We start from the raw sequence: 19,488 nt of genomic DNA on the forward strand, positions 1-19,488 counted from the left end.
CAACAATTATAAACCGTTGTGGTATATAATTTTAATATATTTTACAATCGATAAAATCGTTGTCTTTTATCACTTTTCACAAAAAAAAATCCATTGTAATTACGTACTTTTTACAACGTTTCTAACCGTTGTCTTTAATGTTCATGTTGTAACATGATAATAACAAACAACCAATCTTTTTTTAATATAAGCATGACCACCAATACAAAACTAAATATTTACTATATTCAATCTAAAATATGCCAGCTCAAATATACAAAAAGAGTTGTACACTCATTAAACTTAGTAGTATCAAACCATAAATCACATGTTTTCCAGTTCGTCAAATGACTTCTTCGCATAAGCAAGGCCATATAGAAACTAAAGAAAGCTCACTCCTTGCATCAAAAATCTCAATCCTCATGAATTGCCCCTGTGTTATGTACCTACAAGAGAAAAGTCAATTAATCAATACTTAAAACTCAAAGGAGAGAAAAATTAAACAAAACTTATCAAAGAAAAATATAAAATATAACAGAAAAGAGAATTGTAATAACTGCATGAACTGTAACCAGAGAAAACAAGAAGGTTTCTTCTCTTCTCATCCAAAATTAGTATAGTATCATTTTCTAAGTACTTGAGAAAGAAAATATTAAAATGTAGTAGCATTTAATAGACGTATAATCAGTAACAAAATTGTTAAACTATTCTTGGAACTCAAAAATTACCATCCTCCTTGTTTCCACTCTCCCCATCCCAATTTGGATCGAACTCAAAGCCACACAAGCGAATCTTTTTCTCTTCTCCTTTGTCTGGATAGAGAGAGTTGGCTTTCAACTCCCTGGAACCAGAACCTTGTGCTGCCACACCAGTTTCCATTTCTTCAGTAGGGATATTGGATGAAGAGTCAATGTTGGATCAAACTCATCCTTATACTAAGCTGACATGACTTTTCTCATCAGTAAATTAATGTTTCTCCACAGCAAATGCATTGCTAGAGTCAATCAAAGGAAAAAAAAAAAAATCAAAATACAAAGAGCATCACCAAGTGGATGCAACTTTTGTTTTATATTTTTCTTCTACATGATAGCATGCTCTGGAAGTTTCAGTGTTTCAATAAACAAAGTGGAAAAATACTAATAACAAAAGGAGGACAAGATTAGTACCACTTAACAGAAAATCCAACTTTGTTTGCAAATAAACGTGAGAATAAGAGAGCATATCACTTGAAATCTTAAAAGGTGGAAAGCTAGAGATGCATTTGTGTAGCTCCACAACTTTGTCCTACCAATTCAATATAAAACAAAAATGGGAATGAAACTTGTTTTTTGCTTACCATGCTTAACATCTTGAAGCACTGGTCTACTACGGCAGGTTGATTGGCCTCGTACCTAGTAAAGTTAGAGAAATAATAGTACTTATGCAGCTATTTGCATAATCACACACATGAGTGTGAATCAAAGAGGAAAAGAAGTATGAATATTATAAATGCAGATGACAAGAGAGTGACTTAAAGGTACACAACCTAATTTTGGTCAAAAAAAGAGAATATAATGAGTGGGTAGTGATGTAAGCAAGTATTAACAATGTTGATAATATCAGAAAATATCTTCTTTAGAACCAAAAGCAAAGGATTGCCTATGAGTTAGTTGCTAAGCTCTATGATAGACAAAGACAAGCCAATGAATAAGAGTTGAACAGAAAATTTTCAAGAATATTAAACTCGATTGTTAAATGTATGTTAAATGTATTCATGGATATTAAACTCACAAAGGGACAACCAACTTCAGTATGTTACATGTATTCATGGAGCGCTATATTCAAAGCAATATTTCAAGATAGCTAATTATCATAGTACAGTTTCATGAGTTCATCTTCAGTAACTTTCATTTAGGTCAAAGACTATTCAAGCACCCTAAGAGATGACCAATGAGGCCCAACTATGACAAGCAGATGTACAGACTAGGTAGAGTTCAATGTGTTACAGCTCAGGCAATTAAAGAAGGCAGAAGTTGCAACCAACATAAGGATAAACTACTGTAGCTTCAGTGCTTCACTCATAATATTTATGGGAAAGATAGCAGGTGATGTAGATTTATAGAGATGCAAGCTGGAAATGATTAGCTTATTTCGTTGTATTCTTACAGTACTGAGTGAGAGGGCAGGAAACCTGTGGACCATCTCCCGTGTTCTAATTACCTCTTCTAACAGAACACCTGTGACAAAAATCTTCCATGAGTTACAAGAAGATAATTCAGGTCAAACTTCAAATGATTAGGTATTCTATTATCGAGGTGGATATATGCTTGTTCTCTGTTTGCTTTAATGGGGATCCAACCAATGCCCCTCATTATCCGAAAAACCTGCAAAAGTACCATGGTTCTGCATATATTAGTTGATACTTTGCTAGAATTTGAGATTAGTTAAAAGAGCACACATGAGTATCCACTGGGAAATCATCTTGCTGAAGCTTGAACATTATTCACACGCTACCTGGCATGTAGAAAGTGATTAAAACATGATTGATAAATAAGGACCGTTTTGATTGCACAGAATAGAACAATAACAAATTCGATGAACTTGAGCTCACAAAGTTACAATATTTGTAGTTACAAAATGACATGCTTAGGCCATCAACGATTTTCCTAATTGCTTTGTTCTTTGTGTCAGCAACATAAATGTTACCCTTGCTATCGACTGTGAGCCCTGTTGGATGGTTCATCCTTGCTTCACGTGGTTTGCCATCAACATGACCGCTCCAACCTTTAGCTGAACCAGCAACAAGCTTAGGCCTGTTGTCTATCCAAAAAATTCACAATGGAAGTCAGTGATAATATCAAAGAGATTTAGTTATTCAACAAACCACAATAAGAGCGCATTTAGAACAATCATATTCAAGAATGTATCTGGAACAAATGCTTAAAAGATTAACTAAATTAAAAGATTAAAAATACAATGTCATATTCAAAGTGCCAACATCAGCATAGAAATTCTGGAATCAAACACATCGTGTTACTTATTAGTAGTTATCTTCTTTGGCCCCTTTCTAATGGAAGACAATCACAAAATTGGATCGTCATGGTATCAGAACAGTGAAACCATCATCACCAACCAGCAACTATTGCTGATATTTTTCAGAACAACTTAGGCTGCTCCTCTAGACCATCACTTGGCTTCACATCCAGTAACTTTAAGAACACTCAAATATTCCACTGTCAAGATATCAATCTCATATCGGACAAAATCAAACAAGTATCAGTCATAAGTCCCTGGGACTAATAGATTCAGTAAGTATTTTACAGAAACCATTTAACATCTTTAATTTATATTCACATCAATAGAAAGTTTGAATGCCTACTTAGAGCATTGAACATGGATATTGAGGAGATAGATGAAGAGTCTAAGCATTAAAATCCTTATGAAATTGCACATTGTAGGCCTCATTCATGGTGTTTCATGTGGTATCATTGGTTATATTTGTGTCATGCAAATGGACACTTCGATCTTTATGAGAGGATAAGCACACTCACATTTAGACAAGGGTAAAGAAACCTTGTAGATGTTACTGTTCTTGGAATCCAGTACCAGAAGCTCCCCTCCCGGCATGACTTCGACCGAGAATGGCTCGATTCCATGCTTACTCCCATCGAAAATAGTCTCAATGCCGTATCCACTCTCAATCCTCACAATCGAGGGGCTCAAGATCGCTGATTAATCCAAAACACCAAATCAACTAAACAAAAAGAAGAGAGAGAGAGAGAGATCAATCTTCGAGTCTTACCAATCCTCGAATCCAACGTCGCCGACCAAGCTACCGCAGAAGGGCAGAAAAGAGGTTGAAGAACAACACGCTTACCAGCCCTAAAAAAAAAGTAAAACAGAACGATCAAAGCTCAACAGGGAACCCGTGAAACCCACAACCTCTCCCCTCCCTCACACTCGCGCACACACACACAAACATCAAAATCCACGCTCACTAGCTAGGGATGCAACAGATACGTAGCAAAACACCGAGAAAAATAGGAACAAAAGGAGCAACACCACCATCTTCTTCCGCCTCATCACTTCCGATTCACCCTGTACCTTGACCTTACGATGGATGTGGTTTGTTTGGTTGGATGCAACTATTCGATTCTGACAGGAAGAAGAAAGCGAGCCATGGGAGGTGCTCGCTTCGTCGTGGAGGAAGATCCAGTGATCGACAGGATGGCGTGAAGAGATTGTATGAGGAGAGGAAAGAAAAATGACTTAGGTTTAAGAGCGCGAAGGGGAAAAGAAGGCTCCGAAAAGATTTGCGGAGAGAGGAAAAGCAAAACTACGAGGGGGAAATGATGAAACGAGTAAAGTCAAAGACAACGGTTTTATTAAAACCGTTGTCGTAGACGCTAAAAAAACACTTAAAGACAACGGATTCAGAAAACCGTTGTAAAAAGTGTTGTTGATTCAAAAAGAAATCACTCAATGACAACATTTTTCCCAAAACCGTTGTCTTTTATATTTAATGAGGAGTTCAAAGACAACGGTTTTGGCAAAAACAGTTGTCTTTGAGCAAATACGCAACGCTTTCTCTTAAAACCGTTGTCGTAGGGGTGTTGTCTTTTAACATTTTTGTTGTAGTGTTAGGAGAACGATATGATGTCACGCCCCGAAGGAGTCCCTGTCCAAAGAAATTTCGACAGCACCTCCCTTGTACGGGTGACAATCTGAAACATTTATACAAAGCCCTCAGGGCCACATATACCTCGACCAACACGGCCGGAACAATAACAGTAATAAAAAAATATAACACAAAGTCATCCACGCAGTTTATATCATCAGCCCACTCGGCTGGAACAAAAATCCAAAACACAGCAGAAAAACGATAGAAAACCAAAATACATGACATGCTAGCCGGCAAGGCTTACACCACACCACAAAACACCACTCCGGAAACAAAACCGAAACACAAGCTAGATACACAAATACCAAAGTACAAAAGGACAACAGCGAAGACAGATCTTCTGAGGTGACATGGGACCAACAGACAGGATACTCCAAGCGACACCATAACCAACCTGGTACCTGAAAAAGATAGTGTCCAAGGGGGTGAGTTCAACAACTCAGCGAATACCAATAGACATGCATAGTAAGATATATCTAACAGTAATAAACATGGAGTTACAGCTTCCTAATCATATATAGGAAAAATGCAAAATTGAAAGGTAACTGAGGAAGCTGTACTCACCAGGATATCCTATCCAAAACAAAAGGGTCGTCAAACAAGATACACAATATGCCTCCTGTATGCATGTCAAACAAATGCATCCACCAAAATACAGAATATAAGTGCAGCAAACACAAGCAAATAAATGCAATAAATGCATATGATGCCAATGACATGTCCTGGTCACCCTTACTCTCCACCGCCTCACACGACGGTGAGACCGAGGGTGCGATAATCGCGGACTCGACGCCATCGCTCCCGATGAGTGACCGAGTGGACGGATGCCGAGTACACCTATCCTCCTACTCCAAATCATAATTGGGGAGCTCAATGCCTCATCTCCGATACACTACGACGGGAGGGATCTCTGTCTACAACGCACACACTAACCCACGAGTGGACCAACGGAGCCGCAGAGCACCGCCGCAACACACCTCGAATATACCACTAACCCACGAGTGGTGGTGTATACAGATCATGTGTTCAACAATAATGGAGCTGACAATCGCACAGAATGTAATCATGCGAATGATGTATGACACTAAGCATGACAATATCCTGTATCAATCCGTATATATATATGTAAAATGCGTACCCTAGTACCAGTAAGTCAAATCCACAGATCTAGGGTATACAGGTCCTCTATGGTATAACAACGTAGGTCCTGAACATATCCACCTCCATAAAATATGTACCAACAATATACATGAATCAAAGTAAAAGGGTCTAGGTTCACAGACCAGATATGATATAAAAATCTAGAATCTAGTCCTAAACTCAGTAAAGCATGGTATGCCACTTAATCTAGGAATTAAGGTACTCATGGCAATAATCTCGAGGTATAAACATGGATACGTAACAAGCGACAAAACAGAACATGCTATGGATATCAAACCGTGACATACCAAAGACAAACATGATCATTGCTTGTAGCTATAAAATACTATGCATATCCAATTGACAATATCATAAAAGATAAGTCAAGAGGTACCCGCCTCCAATAGCCGGTCCAATCCAGTCAAATCCAACGTCAAGACGCTCGTCTCGAATCCGTCCTGTGTCAACCATATAATGTACATTTTTATTTAGCTACAAATTTAAACGAATAGCTAAATAAAATCTTCTAAATTAATTTAGGGTAAACCCTAATCATTCCACTACTCGATTACATTGAAACCTACACATGAATCCAAGTTAACAATTTTTACTAACACAACTAGCAATCATCTACAACGAAAATCAAGACCCTCAACCTTACCTCAATTCACAACCAAGGATATTGCTAGAAATTGTGGTCGAAAATCACAGCTTTCGCCGATAAACCTAATCGAAGCAAGGTGGAGCTGTGGATTCCCAAAGCAATTACCCTAATAAAAATCATTACATCCACTGCTAAACATTAGATTAAAATTACTAATGTATAATCCTCTAAACCAACTACTTACCCCCCAAATCGATACTCTTCTTCTAACCGGATCAAGCTTGTTTGGCTGGTACAACCTGTCTGGAAACTTCTGGCCGAAACAAAGGAAGAGATCTAACACTAGGTGGCGGCAGCCGACTTTAGGGATGAGGAGGAGCGGCGGTGAACACAAACTAGGGCAGCAGAGGAGGGGAATTGGCTCGGCCGATTAGGGCACGGCTGCGGTAGGCGAAGAAGACGCAAGGAAGATGGAAGGCGACAGTGGATCGGCAACGACACTGGAAACTCCACGGCAAATAGCGATGGCAGAGGAGAGCTTCGGGCAGTGGCGAGAAGTGGCTGTCGAGGGAGGAAAGAAGAAGAGAAACCACTCGCGAGAGAAAAGGGAGGAGAAACGACGTCGAAGGGGGTTAGGGAACGCACGGGTTCGGTGGGGAGAGGAAGGAAATAAATAAAAAGAAAAAGGAAAAGAAAAGGAAAAGAAAAATAACTTTTCCTCACTTAAATGGATAGCCTAAACAGGCTTTTCCCGGGGCCCACTTTTATCCCCGTAAATTCGTCCATACGAGATCCGAAAAATTTCCAAAAATTCTGGAAAATTCCCTTTTTATTATTCACCATTTTTCCGGTATTTTACATTCTCCCCCACTAATAAAAATTTGGTCCCCAAATTTCGTTATCTATCATCAGCAAGTACTAACAACCAATAGATAGTATAAATGCTGAACGGAACCATAACTTACATAAAACGCGGGGGGTATCGAGCTCGGATCGTATCCTCGAGCTCCCAGATAGCCTCCTCGTCAGAATGATGCTGCCATCCGACTTTTTTTTCCAGTCGGATAGTCTTGTTCCGTAACTGATGCTCTTTCCGGTCTAGAATCCGTACCGGAACCTCCTCATAGGTGACGTCAGGCTGAATAGGAACTGAGATACCTGTTAGCACATGCGTCGTGTCGGATAGGTATCTCCTCAACATAGACACGTAGAACACATCGTACAAGCCCACCCAGGGCGGTGGTAGTGCTAGCCAGTAAGCTACCACTCCAATCCTCTCCAAGATCTGGAAAGGTCTAATGTATCGCGGAGCTGGCTTACCTCTGAGGCCAATCTCTTCACCCCTTTCGTGGGTGAAACTCGCAGAAATACATGGTCGCAAATGGAGAACTCTAAGAGTCTCCGACTTCGGTCAGCATAACTCTTCTGACAGTCTTATGCCTCTGACATCCTCCGTCTAATAGTACGGACCAACTCTGCCTCATGCTGGGCTCTATGAGGTCCCAACAACTGGGCCTCCCCAACCTCATCCAGAGGGTGGGTGTCCTACAAGGCCTACCCTACAACACTTCAACGGTGGCATTTGGATAGCCGAATGCAAACCGTTGTTGTAGGCGAACTCTACCAATGACAAATGGTCCTCCCAACTGCCCCTAAAATCCAATACACAAGACCTCAGCAAGTCCTCTAAAGTCTGAATGGTCCGCTCTAATGGTTCATCTGTCTGCGGATGGAAAGTTGTACTGAAACAGAGCTGCATGCCCAAGGCCTGCTGCAGACTCTGTCAAAAACGAGACGTGAACCGTGAGTCTCTATCCGAAATAATAGTCAACGGGACACCACGTGATCTGATGATCTCCCGGCAAAACAGATCTACCAATCGATCCAGGAAATCAGTCTTCCGGATCGCTAACGAGTGCGCGGATTTGGTTAATCGATCAACGATTACCCAAATCGTGTCATGGCCTCGTCGTGTCCTTGGCAAACCCACCACAAAGTCCATGGTAATGTGTTCTCATTTCCACTCGGAAATAGGAATCCGCTGAAGTAAACCGGCAGTCTCTGATGCTCGGACTTCATCTGCTGACTGACAAAACACCTTGCTACAAATTCCACGATGTCTTTCTTCATACCGTTCCACCAGTAGGAACGCCTCAAATCTCGACACATGCGGGTTCCGCATGGATGGATTGTAAATCGAGAGCGATGAGCCTCCTGAAGTAGCTCCGGTAAGACCGGATGAGACTGAGGTAAGCATAATCTGCCTCGGAAGTATATAATACCCTCCTCGTCTCGTGTGAACTCAGTCTGCTGCCCGGAAGCTATCTGACTGCCAATGAACTGCAAATGCTAATCACCAGCCTGGGCCTCTCGGATCCTCGTTCTGATCGATGACTGAGCAACCATGGTAACCAGAATACCCTGCTTTGTTTGTCCCTGCTCCTCAAGGTCTAACTCGAAGAAACTCTGAACCAAGTCTGTAACTGAAACTCGCTGGCAAGCCAAAGTCCCTCTGGACTTCCTGCTGAGTGCATCAGCAACCACATTAGCTTTTCCCCGGGTGATAGCTAATGGTACATTCGTAATCCTTCAGAAATTCCATCCATCTCCTCTATCGGAGATTAAGTTTTCTTCTGGGTGAAATATATTTGAGACTCTTATGATCAGTGAGAATCTCAAATGTAATACCGAACAGATGAAGCTGCCAAATCTTCAAGGCAAAATAATGGCGGCCAACCACAAGTCATGTACCGGGTAGTTCTCCTCATGCTCCTTCAACTGCCGAGAAGTAGGAGACTACCCTGCCGTGCTGCAGCAAAACAACGCACAAATCCTGTAGAGATGCGTCGGTATAGTGCACAAATCCGTCCTCTCCAAAAGGTAAAAACCAAAATCGGAGCCGACACTAGTCTCCACTTCAGCTCCTGAAAGCTGGTCTCGTAGTCCTCGAACCACATGAACTTCACGCCTTTCTTGGTCAGGCGTGTCAGTGGCATAACAACACGTGGAAAAACCCCCAACGAGTCGTCTGTAATATCGAGCCAGACCAAGGAAGTTGCGAGTCTTCTGTATAGACTATAACTACTCCCAACGATAACAACCTCTATCTCCTATGTAACCACGGTATACTCCTACTGGTCACCGTGTGTCTCAAACATCTCACAGAAGACAACCAAAATACGCACTACTGATCTTCACATATAAACGTTTCCATCGAAACATCTCTAGAACTATACGAAGATGGTGTACGTGACCCACCTCGGATCAGAAGTAGATCACCACATCGTCAACAAAGACAATGGAAACCAATCCAAACATCCTAGTGATACCCAAATCATCGATTCTATGATAACATCTAGGGCACCGCAAGCCCTAATGGTAAAACCAAGACACATAATGTCTGTGTCACTGCCATTCCTAACCATAAGATCCTCGACAATAAGTCGGAAATATGATCACCAACAACATAAATCACCAAAGAATAAATCCTCCAGTGTGAGAGCAACGCACCATCACAAGAAATACCACATATGTGGGAGCAACGCTCTACCACAAACAATCCGTAATATGTGGGAGCAACGCTCCACCACAACAGTCCAAAATATGTAAGAGCAACGCTCTACCACAAACCAACAATAATATGTAGGAGCTCCGCACCACCACAAACGATCCATAAGTGTCCAAGGCACCTAACTATCCAACTAGAGGCTGCACGAGATCACTCAACCACATATCACTGTGGGCAGCCAAAGGTATAACAATCCAGCAATCAAATCAAACTCATCGTCAATTCTATCAACATCGTAGTGAGTCACCCACTGATAAGAAAATGGGTTGACAGGGTAATCCAACAAATGACATAATGCAGACACTCCACATCCTGCATTCAACATAAGTAGAATCATCATGCTGCTACCAATAATACACCTGGCACACGTGCTCACACAACATATGTATGATCGACATAATCATCCAATTTGTACACACCACACATACTCACAACATAGGTATAATTCATCGTGATACCTCCAACAATGCATACCGAACCCGTGTGCATATATCAACATAGGTATAATCAACAATACACCTCAAACAACACTCACATGACATATATACACCTATGCCAAGAGTATAATCAACGTAATACTTCCAACAAATCATAATCGACACGAGTATACACTCAGAACAATCATATAATAAACAAGATACCTCAAATATTACACCGAACACATCTGCACATATCACAACTCAGATTAAGTCGATAAGATACCTCCAATAAAACACTCAAACACATGTGTACATTTCACAACATAGATTTAATCGACAAAATACCTCCAATAAACCAATCAGACCACACGGGTATAATCTACTAGAAACCCACAATAATCATCACCTGGACAAATATACACTCACTACATGCAATTTTGACCGTCTATCATAGAACTCCTACAACACATAATAAGCAAGTGTATAAACTACACATGTATGTATAATCAGCATATTTAATCCAATCTACCACACAAACCCTATGATACCTACTCTCATGGTTTAGGGGTATAACTAAATAAAATCAAACATAAAGATCATACAGGAAAATGCAAACATAGACAATCCAACTAGGTATATACAGTCTAACATAAAAGTCCACATGGAATAGGATACATCGATCCTCAATAGACTGACCAAACCGACAACGGTATACAGCAAATTCAGTCTTTCCCCACTTCAGTACAAGCCATGTACTCTATGTGCTCAAGATATCCACTAAGCAGGAATAACTCAAAGATTAGCATCTCTATAAAATAGAGTATGATGGTCCTCTACTAATTGAACCAACAAAACTAAATCGGTCTTCTTCCAACTGATCAAGGTTACATTAATCCTCTTCAAGCAACTATGGTAAATCAAACTTCTACTGATCGGTCTAACAAGAGTAGATCAATTATCTACTAATAAAATTAATTAAGATAAAATGATATACTACTGGCTAAGTCAACATGAATCTGTAGATACTATCCACTACACAGCTAATAAAAACAGAGGCTGGTATGTGCCTTAATCTTCTAACCAACTAATCGTAACATAAGCTAAAACTACTAGGGGTATGATATATAAAATAACCAAAGCCTAAAATCCTTAATCTCTATTAAGGTCAATCAAGATTAGTGGCTAACCCATCACATATAATATATGCTACAACAACCAGACAGGTACTAATAAAGAATACTAATACATGTCATAAACTATAATAGTCAACTGTGCATATACTAACCAAAAAGGTAGGATAACACATACCAACATACCTCCTATAGCTTGGAGATGTCCTGTCGCTGCCAGGTCCCAATACCCGAAAAGTCACATCAAGAAGACTAAAACAGGAAATCCAAAATACGGAATATAAAACCCGTAAACTGTGCTCTGATACCAAATAAATTGGTATCAGATAAATCTCGAAAATCCAACACACATAGCAAGTCTTGTATACCTGCTCTGATACCACTAAATTGTCACGCCCCGAAGGAGTCCCTGTCCGAAGAAATTTCAGCAGCACCTCCCCTGTACGGGTGACAATCTGAAACATTTATACAAAGCCCTCAGGGCCACATATACCTCGACCAACTCGGCCAGAACAATAATAGTAATAAAAAAATATAACACAAAGTCATCCACGCAATTTATATCATCAGCCCACTCGGCTGGAACAAAAATCCAAAACACAGTAGAAAAACGATAGAAAACCAAAATACATGACATGCTAGCCGGCTAGGCTTACACCACACCACAAAACACCACTCCGGAAACAAAACCGAAACACAAGCTAGATACACAAATACCAAAGTATAAATGGACAACAGCGAAGACAGATCTTCTGAGGTGACATGGGACCAGCAGACAGGATACTCCAAGAGACACCATAACCAACCTGGTACCTGAAAAAGATAGTGTCCAAGGGGGTGAGTTCAATAACTCAACAATATATGCATAGTAAGATATATCTAACAATAATAAACACGGAGTACAACTTCCTAATCATATATAGAAAATAAACAAAAACGTAATCGAGGAAGCTATACTCACCAGAAATCCTATCCGTAACAAAAGGGTCACAAACCAGACATAATACGCCTCCCGATGATGCCAAACAAACGATCCACCAAAATACGTAATATAAGTGCAAGAACACAAGCAAATAAATGCAATAAATGACATATGCTGACCGTGCACTCTGCCTACTCTCCAGTCACCTGTCTCACATACGACGGTGAGACCGAGGGTCATGACAACCGCACGACGCCATCGCCCACGAGTGGCCGAGCGGACGGACGGGAGTACACCTATCCTCCTACTCCAAATCATAATGGGAGCTCAACGCCTCATCTCCGATACACGACGACGGGAGGATCTCTCACGCTACAACGCACACACTAACCCACGAGTGGACCAACGGAGCCTCGACAGAAGCACCCATCGCAACACACCTCCTCGAATATACCACTAACCCACGAGTGGTCGTGTGTGCAGAATGATGTGCTCAACAATAATGGAGCCGAAAATCGCACATCATGCAATCATGCGAATGATGCATGACACTAAGCATGGCAATATCCTGTATCAATCCATATATATATATAATGCGTACCCTAGTACCAGTAAGTCAAATCCACAGATCTAGGGTATACAGGTCCTCTATGGTATAACAACCTAGGTCCTGAACATATCCACCTCCATAAAATATGTACCAACAATATACATGAATCAAAGTAAAAGGGTCTAGGTACACAGACCAGATATGATATAAAAATCCAGAATCTAGTGCTAAACTCAGTAAAGCATGGTATGCCACTTACCCTAGGAATTAAGGTACTCATGGCAATAATCTCGAGGTATAAACATGGATACGTAACAAGCGACAAAACAGAACATGCTATGGGTATCAAACCGTGACATACCAAAGACAAACATGATCATTGCTTGTAGCTATAAAATACTATGCATATCTAATTGACAATATCATAAAAGATAAGTCAAGAGGTACCCGCCTCCAATAGCAGGTCTAATCCAGTCAAATCCAACGTCAAGACGCTCGTCTCGAATCAGTCCTGTGTCAACCATATAATGTACATTTTTATTTAGCTACAAATTTAAACGAATAGCTAAATAAAATCTTCTAAATTAATTTAGGGTAAACCCTAATCATTCCACTACTCGATTACATTAAAACCTACACATGAATCCAAGTTAACAATTTTTGCTAACACAACTAGCAATCATCTACAACGAAAATCAAGACCCTAAACCTTACCTCAATTCACAGCCAGGGATATTGATGGAAATTGTGGCCGAAAATCACATCTTTTGCCGATAAACCTAATCGAAGCAAGGTGGAGCTGTGGATTCCCAAAGCAATTACCCTAATAAAAATCATTACATCCACTGCTAAACATTAGATTAAAATTACTAATGTATAATCCTCTAAACCAACTACTTACCCCCCAAATCGATACTCTTCTTCTAACCGGATCAAGCTTGTTTGGCCGGTACAACCTGTCTGGAAACATTTAGCCGAAACAAAGGAAGAGATCTAACACCAGGTGACGGCAGCCGGCTCTAGGGATGAGGAGGAGTGGCGGTGAACACAAACTAGGGTAGCTGAGGAGGTCGGCGGCGCCACTGGACTCTCCATAGCGAGGGGCGGCGCCGGCAGTGAAACGAGGAGTCGGCGTCTGCGTCGACCACGGGAGAGGAAAAAGGGGGAATTGGCTCGGCCGATTAGGGCACGGCTGCGGTAGGCGAAGAAGACGCGAGGAAGATGGAAGGCGACAGTGGATCGGCGATGACACTGGAAACTCCACGACAAATAGCGACGGCAGAGGAGAGCTTCGGGCAGTGGCGAGAAGTGGCTGTCGAGGGAGGAAAGAAGAAGAGAAACCACTCGCGAGAGAAAAGGCAGGAGAAACGACATCGAAGGGGGTTAGGGCACGCACGGGTTCGGCGTGGAGAGGAAGGAAATAAATAAAAAGAAAAAGAAAAAGAAAAGGAAAAGAAAAATAACTTTTCCTCACTTAAATGGGTAGCCTAAACAGGCTTTTCTCGGGGCTCACTTTTATCCCCGTAAATTCGTCCATACGAGCTCCGAAAAATTCTTGAAAAATTTCCAAAAATTTTGAAAAATTCCCTTATTATTATTCACCATTTTTCCGGTATTTTACATATGAACCCATAGAAACTTATTTAGTGTCATTCCGAACTCTCTAGGGCTATCTTTCAATTTTTAAAAGTATAACTTAAAAAAAATTTGGGACGAACTTGGAAATTCGTCCCAAATTTTTGATGAACTTCTGAGTTCATCCCTAATTTGGGACAAATTTCCAAGTTCGTCGCAAAAACAATTTTTTTTTTAAAAAAAAATACGTTTAAAATGCGGAAGATGGACCTAGAGAGCTCTGAATCATATAAAACAAGTTTCTATGAGTTCGTATCGAGCTCTCTAGGGCCATCTTCAAATTTTTAAACGCTTAACTTAAATTTTGGGATGAAATTGGAAATTTGTCCCAAATTTGGGATGAATTTCGCGATGAATTTAAATTTGTTGCTAAAATCCCTAATATTCCCAATCCCTACCCTAACCTAACGCTTTGTCTCCTCTTCGACCCCTACCCTGACCTAACTCTTTGTCTCCTCTTCTCTTCTCAGCTCGTTGGCGGCGACGGCTTGAAGGCTTCTTCATCCCTTCCAGGCGCACGATCTCTAGCAGGTAAGGTTCATTTTCTCCCCCTCACTTCTCCAGCATACCGAGTCTACCGCGCTGGCCACTGCCTGGTCACAGCGGCTGATCTTTCACGACAGGCTTCTCCATCCCTTCCGAACACGATCTCGCAGGTAAAGTTCATTTTCTCTCCCTCTCTTCTCCAACATACCGGGCGCACCGTGATGGTCGATGCCTGTTCATGTAGATTCTTGTTTATTTTTTGAGTGGGAAGTCAGCAGAGAATGAAGTAATCTGGCGAAGAAGGGTTGCAAGTGAGAAAAGTGTTGGTGCGGGTAGCACTAACGGTCTAACCTAGGTTTTGATGAATGACAAATAGGTTAAGTTAGTTTTGTTGTTGTCTGACACTTTGATCGAGTGTGCAGGAGAAGTCCAGACAGGTCGACGGGCTGACCGGATGTCTGGCACGAAGTCCAGCTAGGTCGACGGGCTGACCGGATAGCTGGCGAGAAGTCCAAGCGGGTCGACGGGCTGACCGGATGCTGGAGCCGAACCAGGTCGACGGGTCGACCGGATAGTCGAAAGAAAGTCCAGACGGGTCAAGGCTGATCGGACGTCTGGCAGTGAGGTAAGTCATCGAGGGGAGGATCATGAGGACGCTGCTCGGAAGGGAACATTAGCGCCGATCCGCTTAGATCCATTTCGGATGTAAGTCGAGATCGTGACTAGATTCCGCTCTCGAAAGACGTAATCTAAGTCATACTATTTGTATTAATTCATACTATTATAAAATGTGCTAACAACTGCTTTGCAGGATATATATTGCCTCTGACTAACTTTGTTTTGCAGAAAAGGAGTTTTCGAACAAGGTGGTCCGGCGCTGAGGTCCCCAAGGGATCCGCCCGAAAGCAAATTATATCCAGCCAAGTCGCCGCCACTGAGCATCTTTATTGATTCCGTGCGCCTAAGGAATCCAAGCGCCCGGAACAACATATAAAAGAAGCCCCAGGCAGGAGCTTCAAAATCAACTTTTCACATCTGAGAACTCTGAGATTACTCGCTTTGCTGCTCTGCGCTCCAACGACGCTCACAAAGCTCCGACGACACGATCCCGCTCTTTTAAATACCTTGTCTGTCGGTACAACTTTGTTTTTCTTTTCATTAGCACCTTTTTGTACTTAAATTGTAATTATCCGAATTGCTAGTGAATTGCCCAACGAAAGTACTCAAGGAGTACAGGCCTTCGAGTAGGAGTCGTCATAGGCTCCGAACGAAGTAAAAAAACCTTGTGTCTACTTTACTTTTCCGCTGCGCTTATACTCGATATTTTCGAATCGATATTCACCCCCCCCTCTATCGAATCTAACGGTCCTACAAGTGGTATCAGAGCAGGTACCGCTCTGATTTGGTGCAACCACCAATCAGACTGGGGGTGAAATTTTTTTTCTCTCTTTTTTTTCCGGTCTTCAGTTTTACACTTAATTCCAAACTGGTTTATCATTTTTTTTTAATATTTTTTTTGTTGCAATTAAATCTAAATTGGTGCAACACAAATCTAGATTTTTCTACTATTTTTTCTGCCCACACTACTAATCCAAGACCAAGTCTTGGGATATTTTTTGGTTACTTACTTGTGCACAGGATGTCTCAACAAGAAGGCTTCAGCACAGTACGACCTCCACTCTTCAACGGGGATGATTTTTCGTACTGGAAGAAGCGCATGGAGGTTTACCTCAAAACAGACTTCGACCAGTGGATGAGCGTTACGAGACCCTACAAAATTCCAGCAGACACCTCAGGGAATATACTGGATCCTGAAGACTGGACAGCAGATTTGAAGAAAAAGGCGTCAACAGAAAATAAAGCGATCAACACTCTACAGTGTGGACTAACAAGAGAAGAACTGAACAGAGTCGGTCCACATAAAAACGCTAAAGAGCTGTGGGACAAATTGATCGAGCTACATGAGGGAACAAGCGACGCCAAGGTAACAAAACGAGACCTGCTTTTAAATAAAATTTTTAATATAAAAATGCAGGAAGGTGAAACGGCGAATCAGCTTCACGCGAGGATCAAGGACATCCTCAACGGGCTTCATGCGATAGGCCACCAGATGGAAAATAGAGACTTAATAAGGTACACATTAAATGCTTTTCCACGTAATAGTTTGTGGGCATCAATTGTAGATGCCTACAAAATTTCTAAAAATCTTTCTAAGTTAAAATTAGACGAGCTTTTCTGTGAATTAGAATTACATGAACAAACAAATGCTGGAGCCGAGAAAGGTATAGCTTTATTTGCAGGTTCCTCCAAAGAGAAGAAGAGCAAACCTGAATATGAAGAAGATTCCGACCAAGACTCCGAAGACGAAGAACACCTGGTGAACTTGGTAAGAAAAATGTTCACCAGGAGAAAAAGGAGCTTCAGCAAAAAGGACCTTCAAAAGATCAGTTCTCCCTCAGAACAAAGGAACGTGACTTGCTTCGGCTGCAATAAAAAGGGACACTACAAGAACGAATGCCCAAAACTGAAGTTCGACAAACCGAAGCCAAACAAAAAGAAGGCCCTCAAAGCAACCTAGGACGACTCCTCGGATGAATCAGAGGAAGAAGAGCAGAAACATCAGAGCCACCTCGCACTGATGGCTCACGAAGCTGAAACAGAAGACGAGTCGGAAGATGAAGACGGGTCTGAACCCGAAACAAGCCACGAGTCCGTACTCATTTCCGAAGGCCCGAATGAGGTATATTTTAATTTAAACAAAAATTTTTTAGAATTATTTCCTGTTTAAATAGTAAATTAATTAAACTAGAAAATGAAAACAAATCACTTCTTGAGGAAAATCAAAACCTCAAAGAACAAATAAAAAATTCAAATCCAACTCAAGAACTAACACTTGAGGAGGAGAATTTATCATTAAAAAATGAAATAAACAATTTAAAAGAGATGTTAGAAAAATTCACAACAAGATCAAAAAATCTAGACTTAATCCTAAATAATCAAAAAGCATGCTATAATAAAATCGGACTAGGATATAAGTCGAATTCAAATAGAACCTTCAAATCATTAATAACCCAATACAAATCAACCAATCTAGCTTGGGTTCCGAAAGCGTGCTTAACCACGCAAATAGGACTTAATCAATATTATATACCTAAAGAAAAAATACATTATATAAAATCGAATAAACCAAACCAAAATCCAAAATACAAACCTAAATCAAATTCAAAATTTAAACACTTTAAAAATCAACAAAATTATCACCAAGTTAACCATAACTATAAAAGGAATCGACACAAACCTAAATCCAAAATTTAAATTAATGGCCAATAATTCAGGGGGAGGCTCCAGAATAGCTGACACCTCCAAAACTAACTTACCCGACAGGGTAACCTTAAACAAACTAACCCGGAAGGGTAATTAGGATTAGAGACCAAGTTTAACTTGAATCATGGTACTGGTGAAGTTTTTGGATGATAGTACGTTAGGGAAACTTGAGCATCGCATGTCTAGAAAGATATGGTTTCGATCTGGTGTATTTGGCCAAGTGGAACTGACCGAAGCTACCCTTAAATGAATCCTAACCAGTTAGACCAAGATTTAGTACTAAGCTCCGTGGATAGGACTATTCGAAAAACCTCGAAAGGTTGGTTACTACTAATGACGTCCATGTGACTCACCAAGCTTAGAAGTTTATCCGAAGAATGCCTATCTGTGGAGACCAAAGCTAAATCTGAATCTAACACAAGTTAAACCAAAACTCCATAATTAAAAATCCAATTTCATCTTACAAAATCATAGGATTCCCTGATTGATAATATAGATCGGGTGAGATGAATAAGACTTAAATTTGTTAACTCAAAAAAAAAAAAAATTTAATTTTAAACTTAAAAATTAATTTTAATTTTAAACTTAAAAATTAATTTCAAAATTTTAATTTTAAAACTTCAAAATTAATTTCAAAATTTTAATTTTAAACTTAAAAATTAATTTCAAAATTTTAATTTTAAACTTAAAAATTAATTTCAAAATTTTAATTTTAAACTTAAAAATTAGTTTCAAAATTTTAATTTTAAACTTCAAAATTAGTTTCAAAATTTTAATTTTAAACTTCAAAATTAATTTCAAAATTTTAATTTTAAACTTAAAAATTAAGTTTAAAATTCTAAACTTAAAAATTAATTTCAAAATTTTAATCTTAAACTTAAAAATTAATTTCAAAATTTTAATTTTAAACTTAAAAATTAATTTCAAAATTTTAATTTTAAACTTAAAAATAATTTGAAAATTTTAATTTTAAACTTAAAAATTAATTTCAAAATTTTAATTTTAAACTTAAAATTTTTTTCAAAATTTTAATTTTAAAAACTTCAAAATTAGTTTCAAAATTTTAACTTT

At 40.0% G+C, this 19,488-nt stretch overlaps 2 long non-coding RNA genes across 2 annotated transcripts; both read right to left on the reverse strand.

The window, feature by feature from the left end:
- Window positions 1-252: 252 nt before the first annotated feature.
- On the reverse strand, window positions 253-3,108 carry LOC122006118. Its single transcript, XR_006118636.1, has 3 exons — window positions 2,417-3,108; window positions 1,316-2,342; window positions 253-425 (listed from the first exon to the last, which is right to left on the reverse strand). It is a non-coding gene; the product is annotated as an uncharacterized LOC122006118 (long non-coding RNA).
- A 10,314-nt stretch (window positions 3,109-13,422) lies between these two features.
- On the reverse strand, window positions 13,423-14,371 carry LOC122006117. Its single transcript, XR_006118635.1, has 3 exons — window positions 13,874-14,371; window positions 13,687-13,795; window positions 13,423-13,483 (listed from the first exon to the last, which is right to left on the reverse strand). It is a non-coding gene; the product is annotated as an uncharacterized LOC122006117 (long non-coding RNA).
- Window positions 14,372-19,488: the final 5,117 nt, after the last annotated feature.

The sequence above is a fragment of the Zingiber officinale genome, chromosome 7B (assembly GCF_018446385.1).
Source record: "Zingiber officinale cultivar Zhangliang chromosome 7B, Zo_v1.1, whole genome shotgun sequence".
Classification (NCBI taxonomy): domain Eukaryota; kingdom Viridiplantae; phylum Streptophyta; class Magnoliopsida; order Zingiberales; family Zingiberaceae; genus Zingiber; species Zingiber officinale.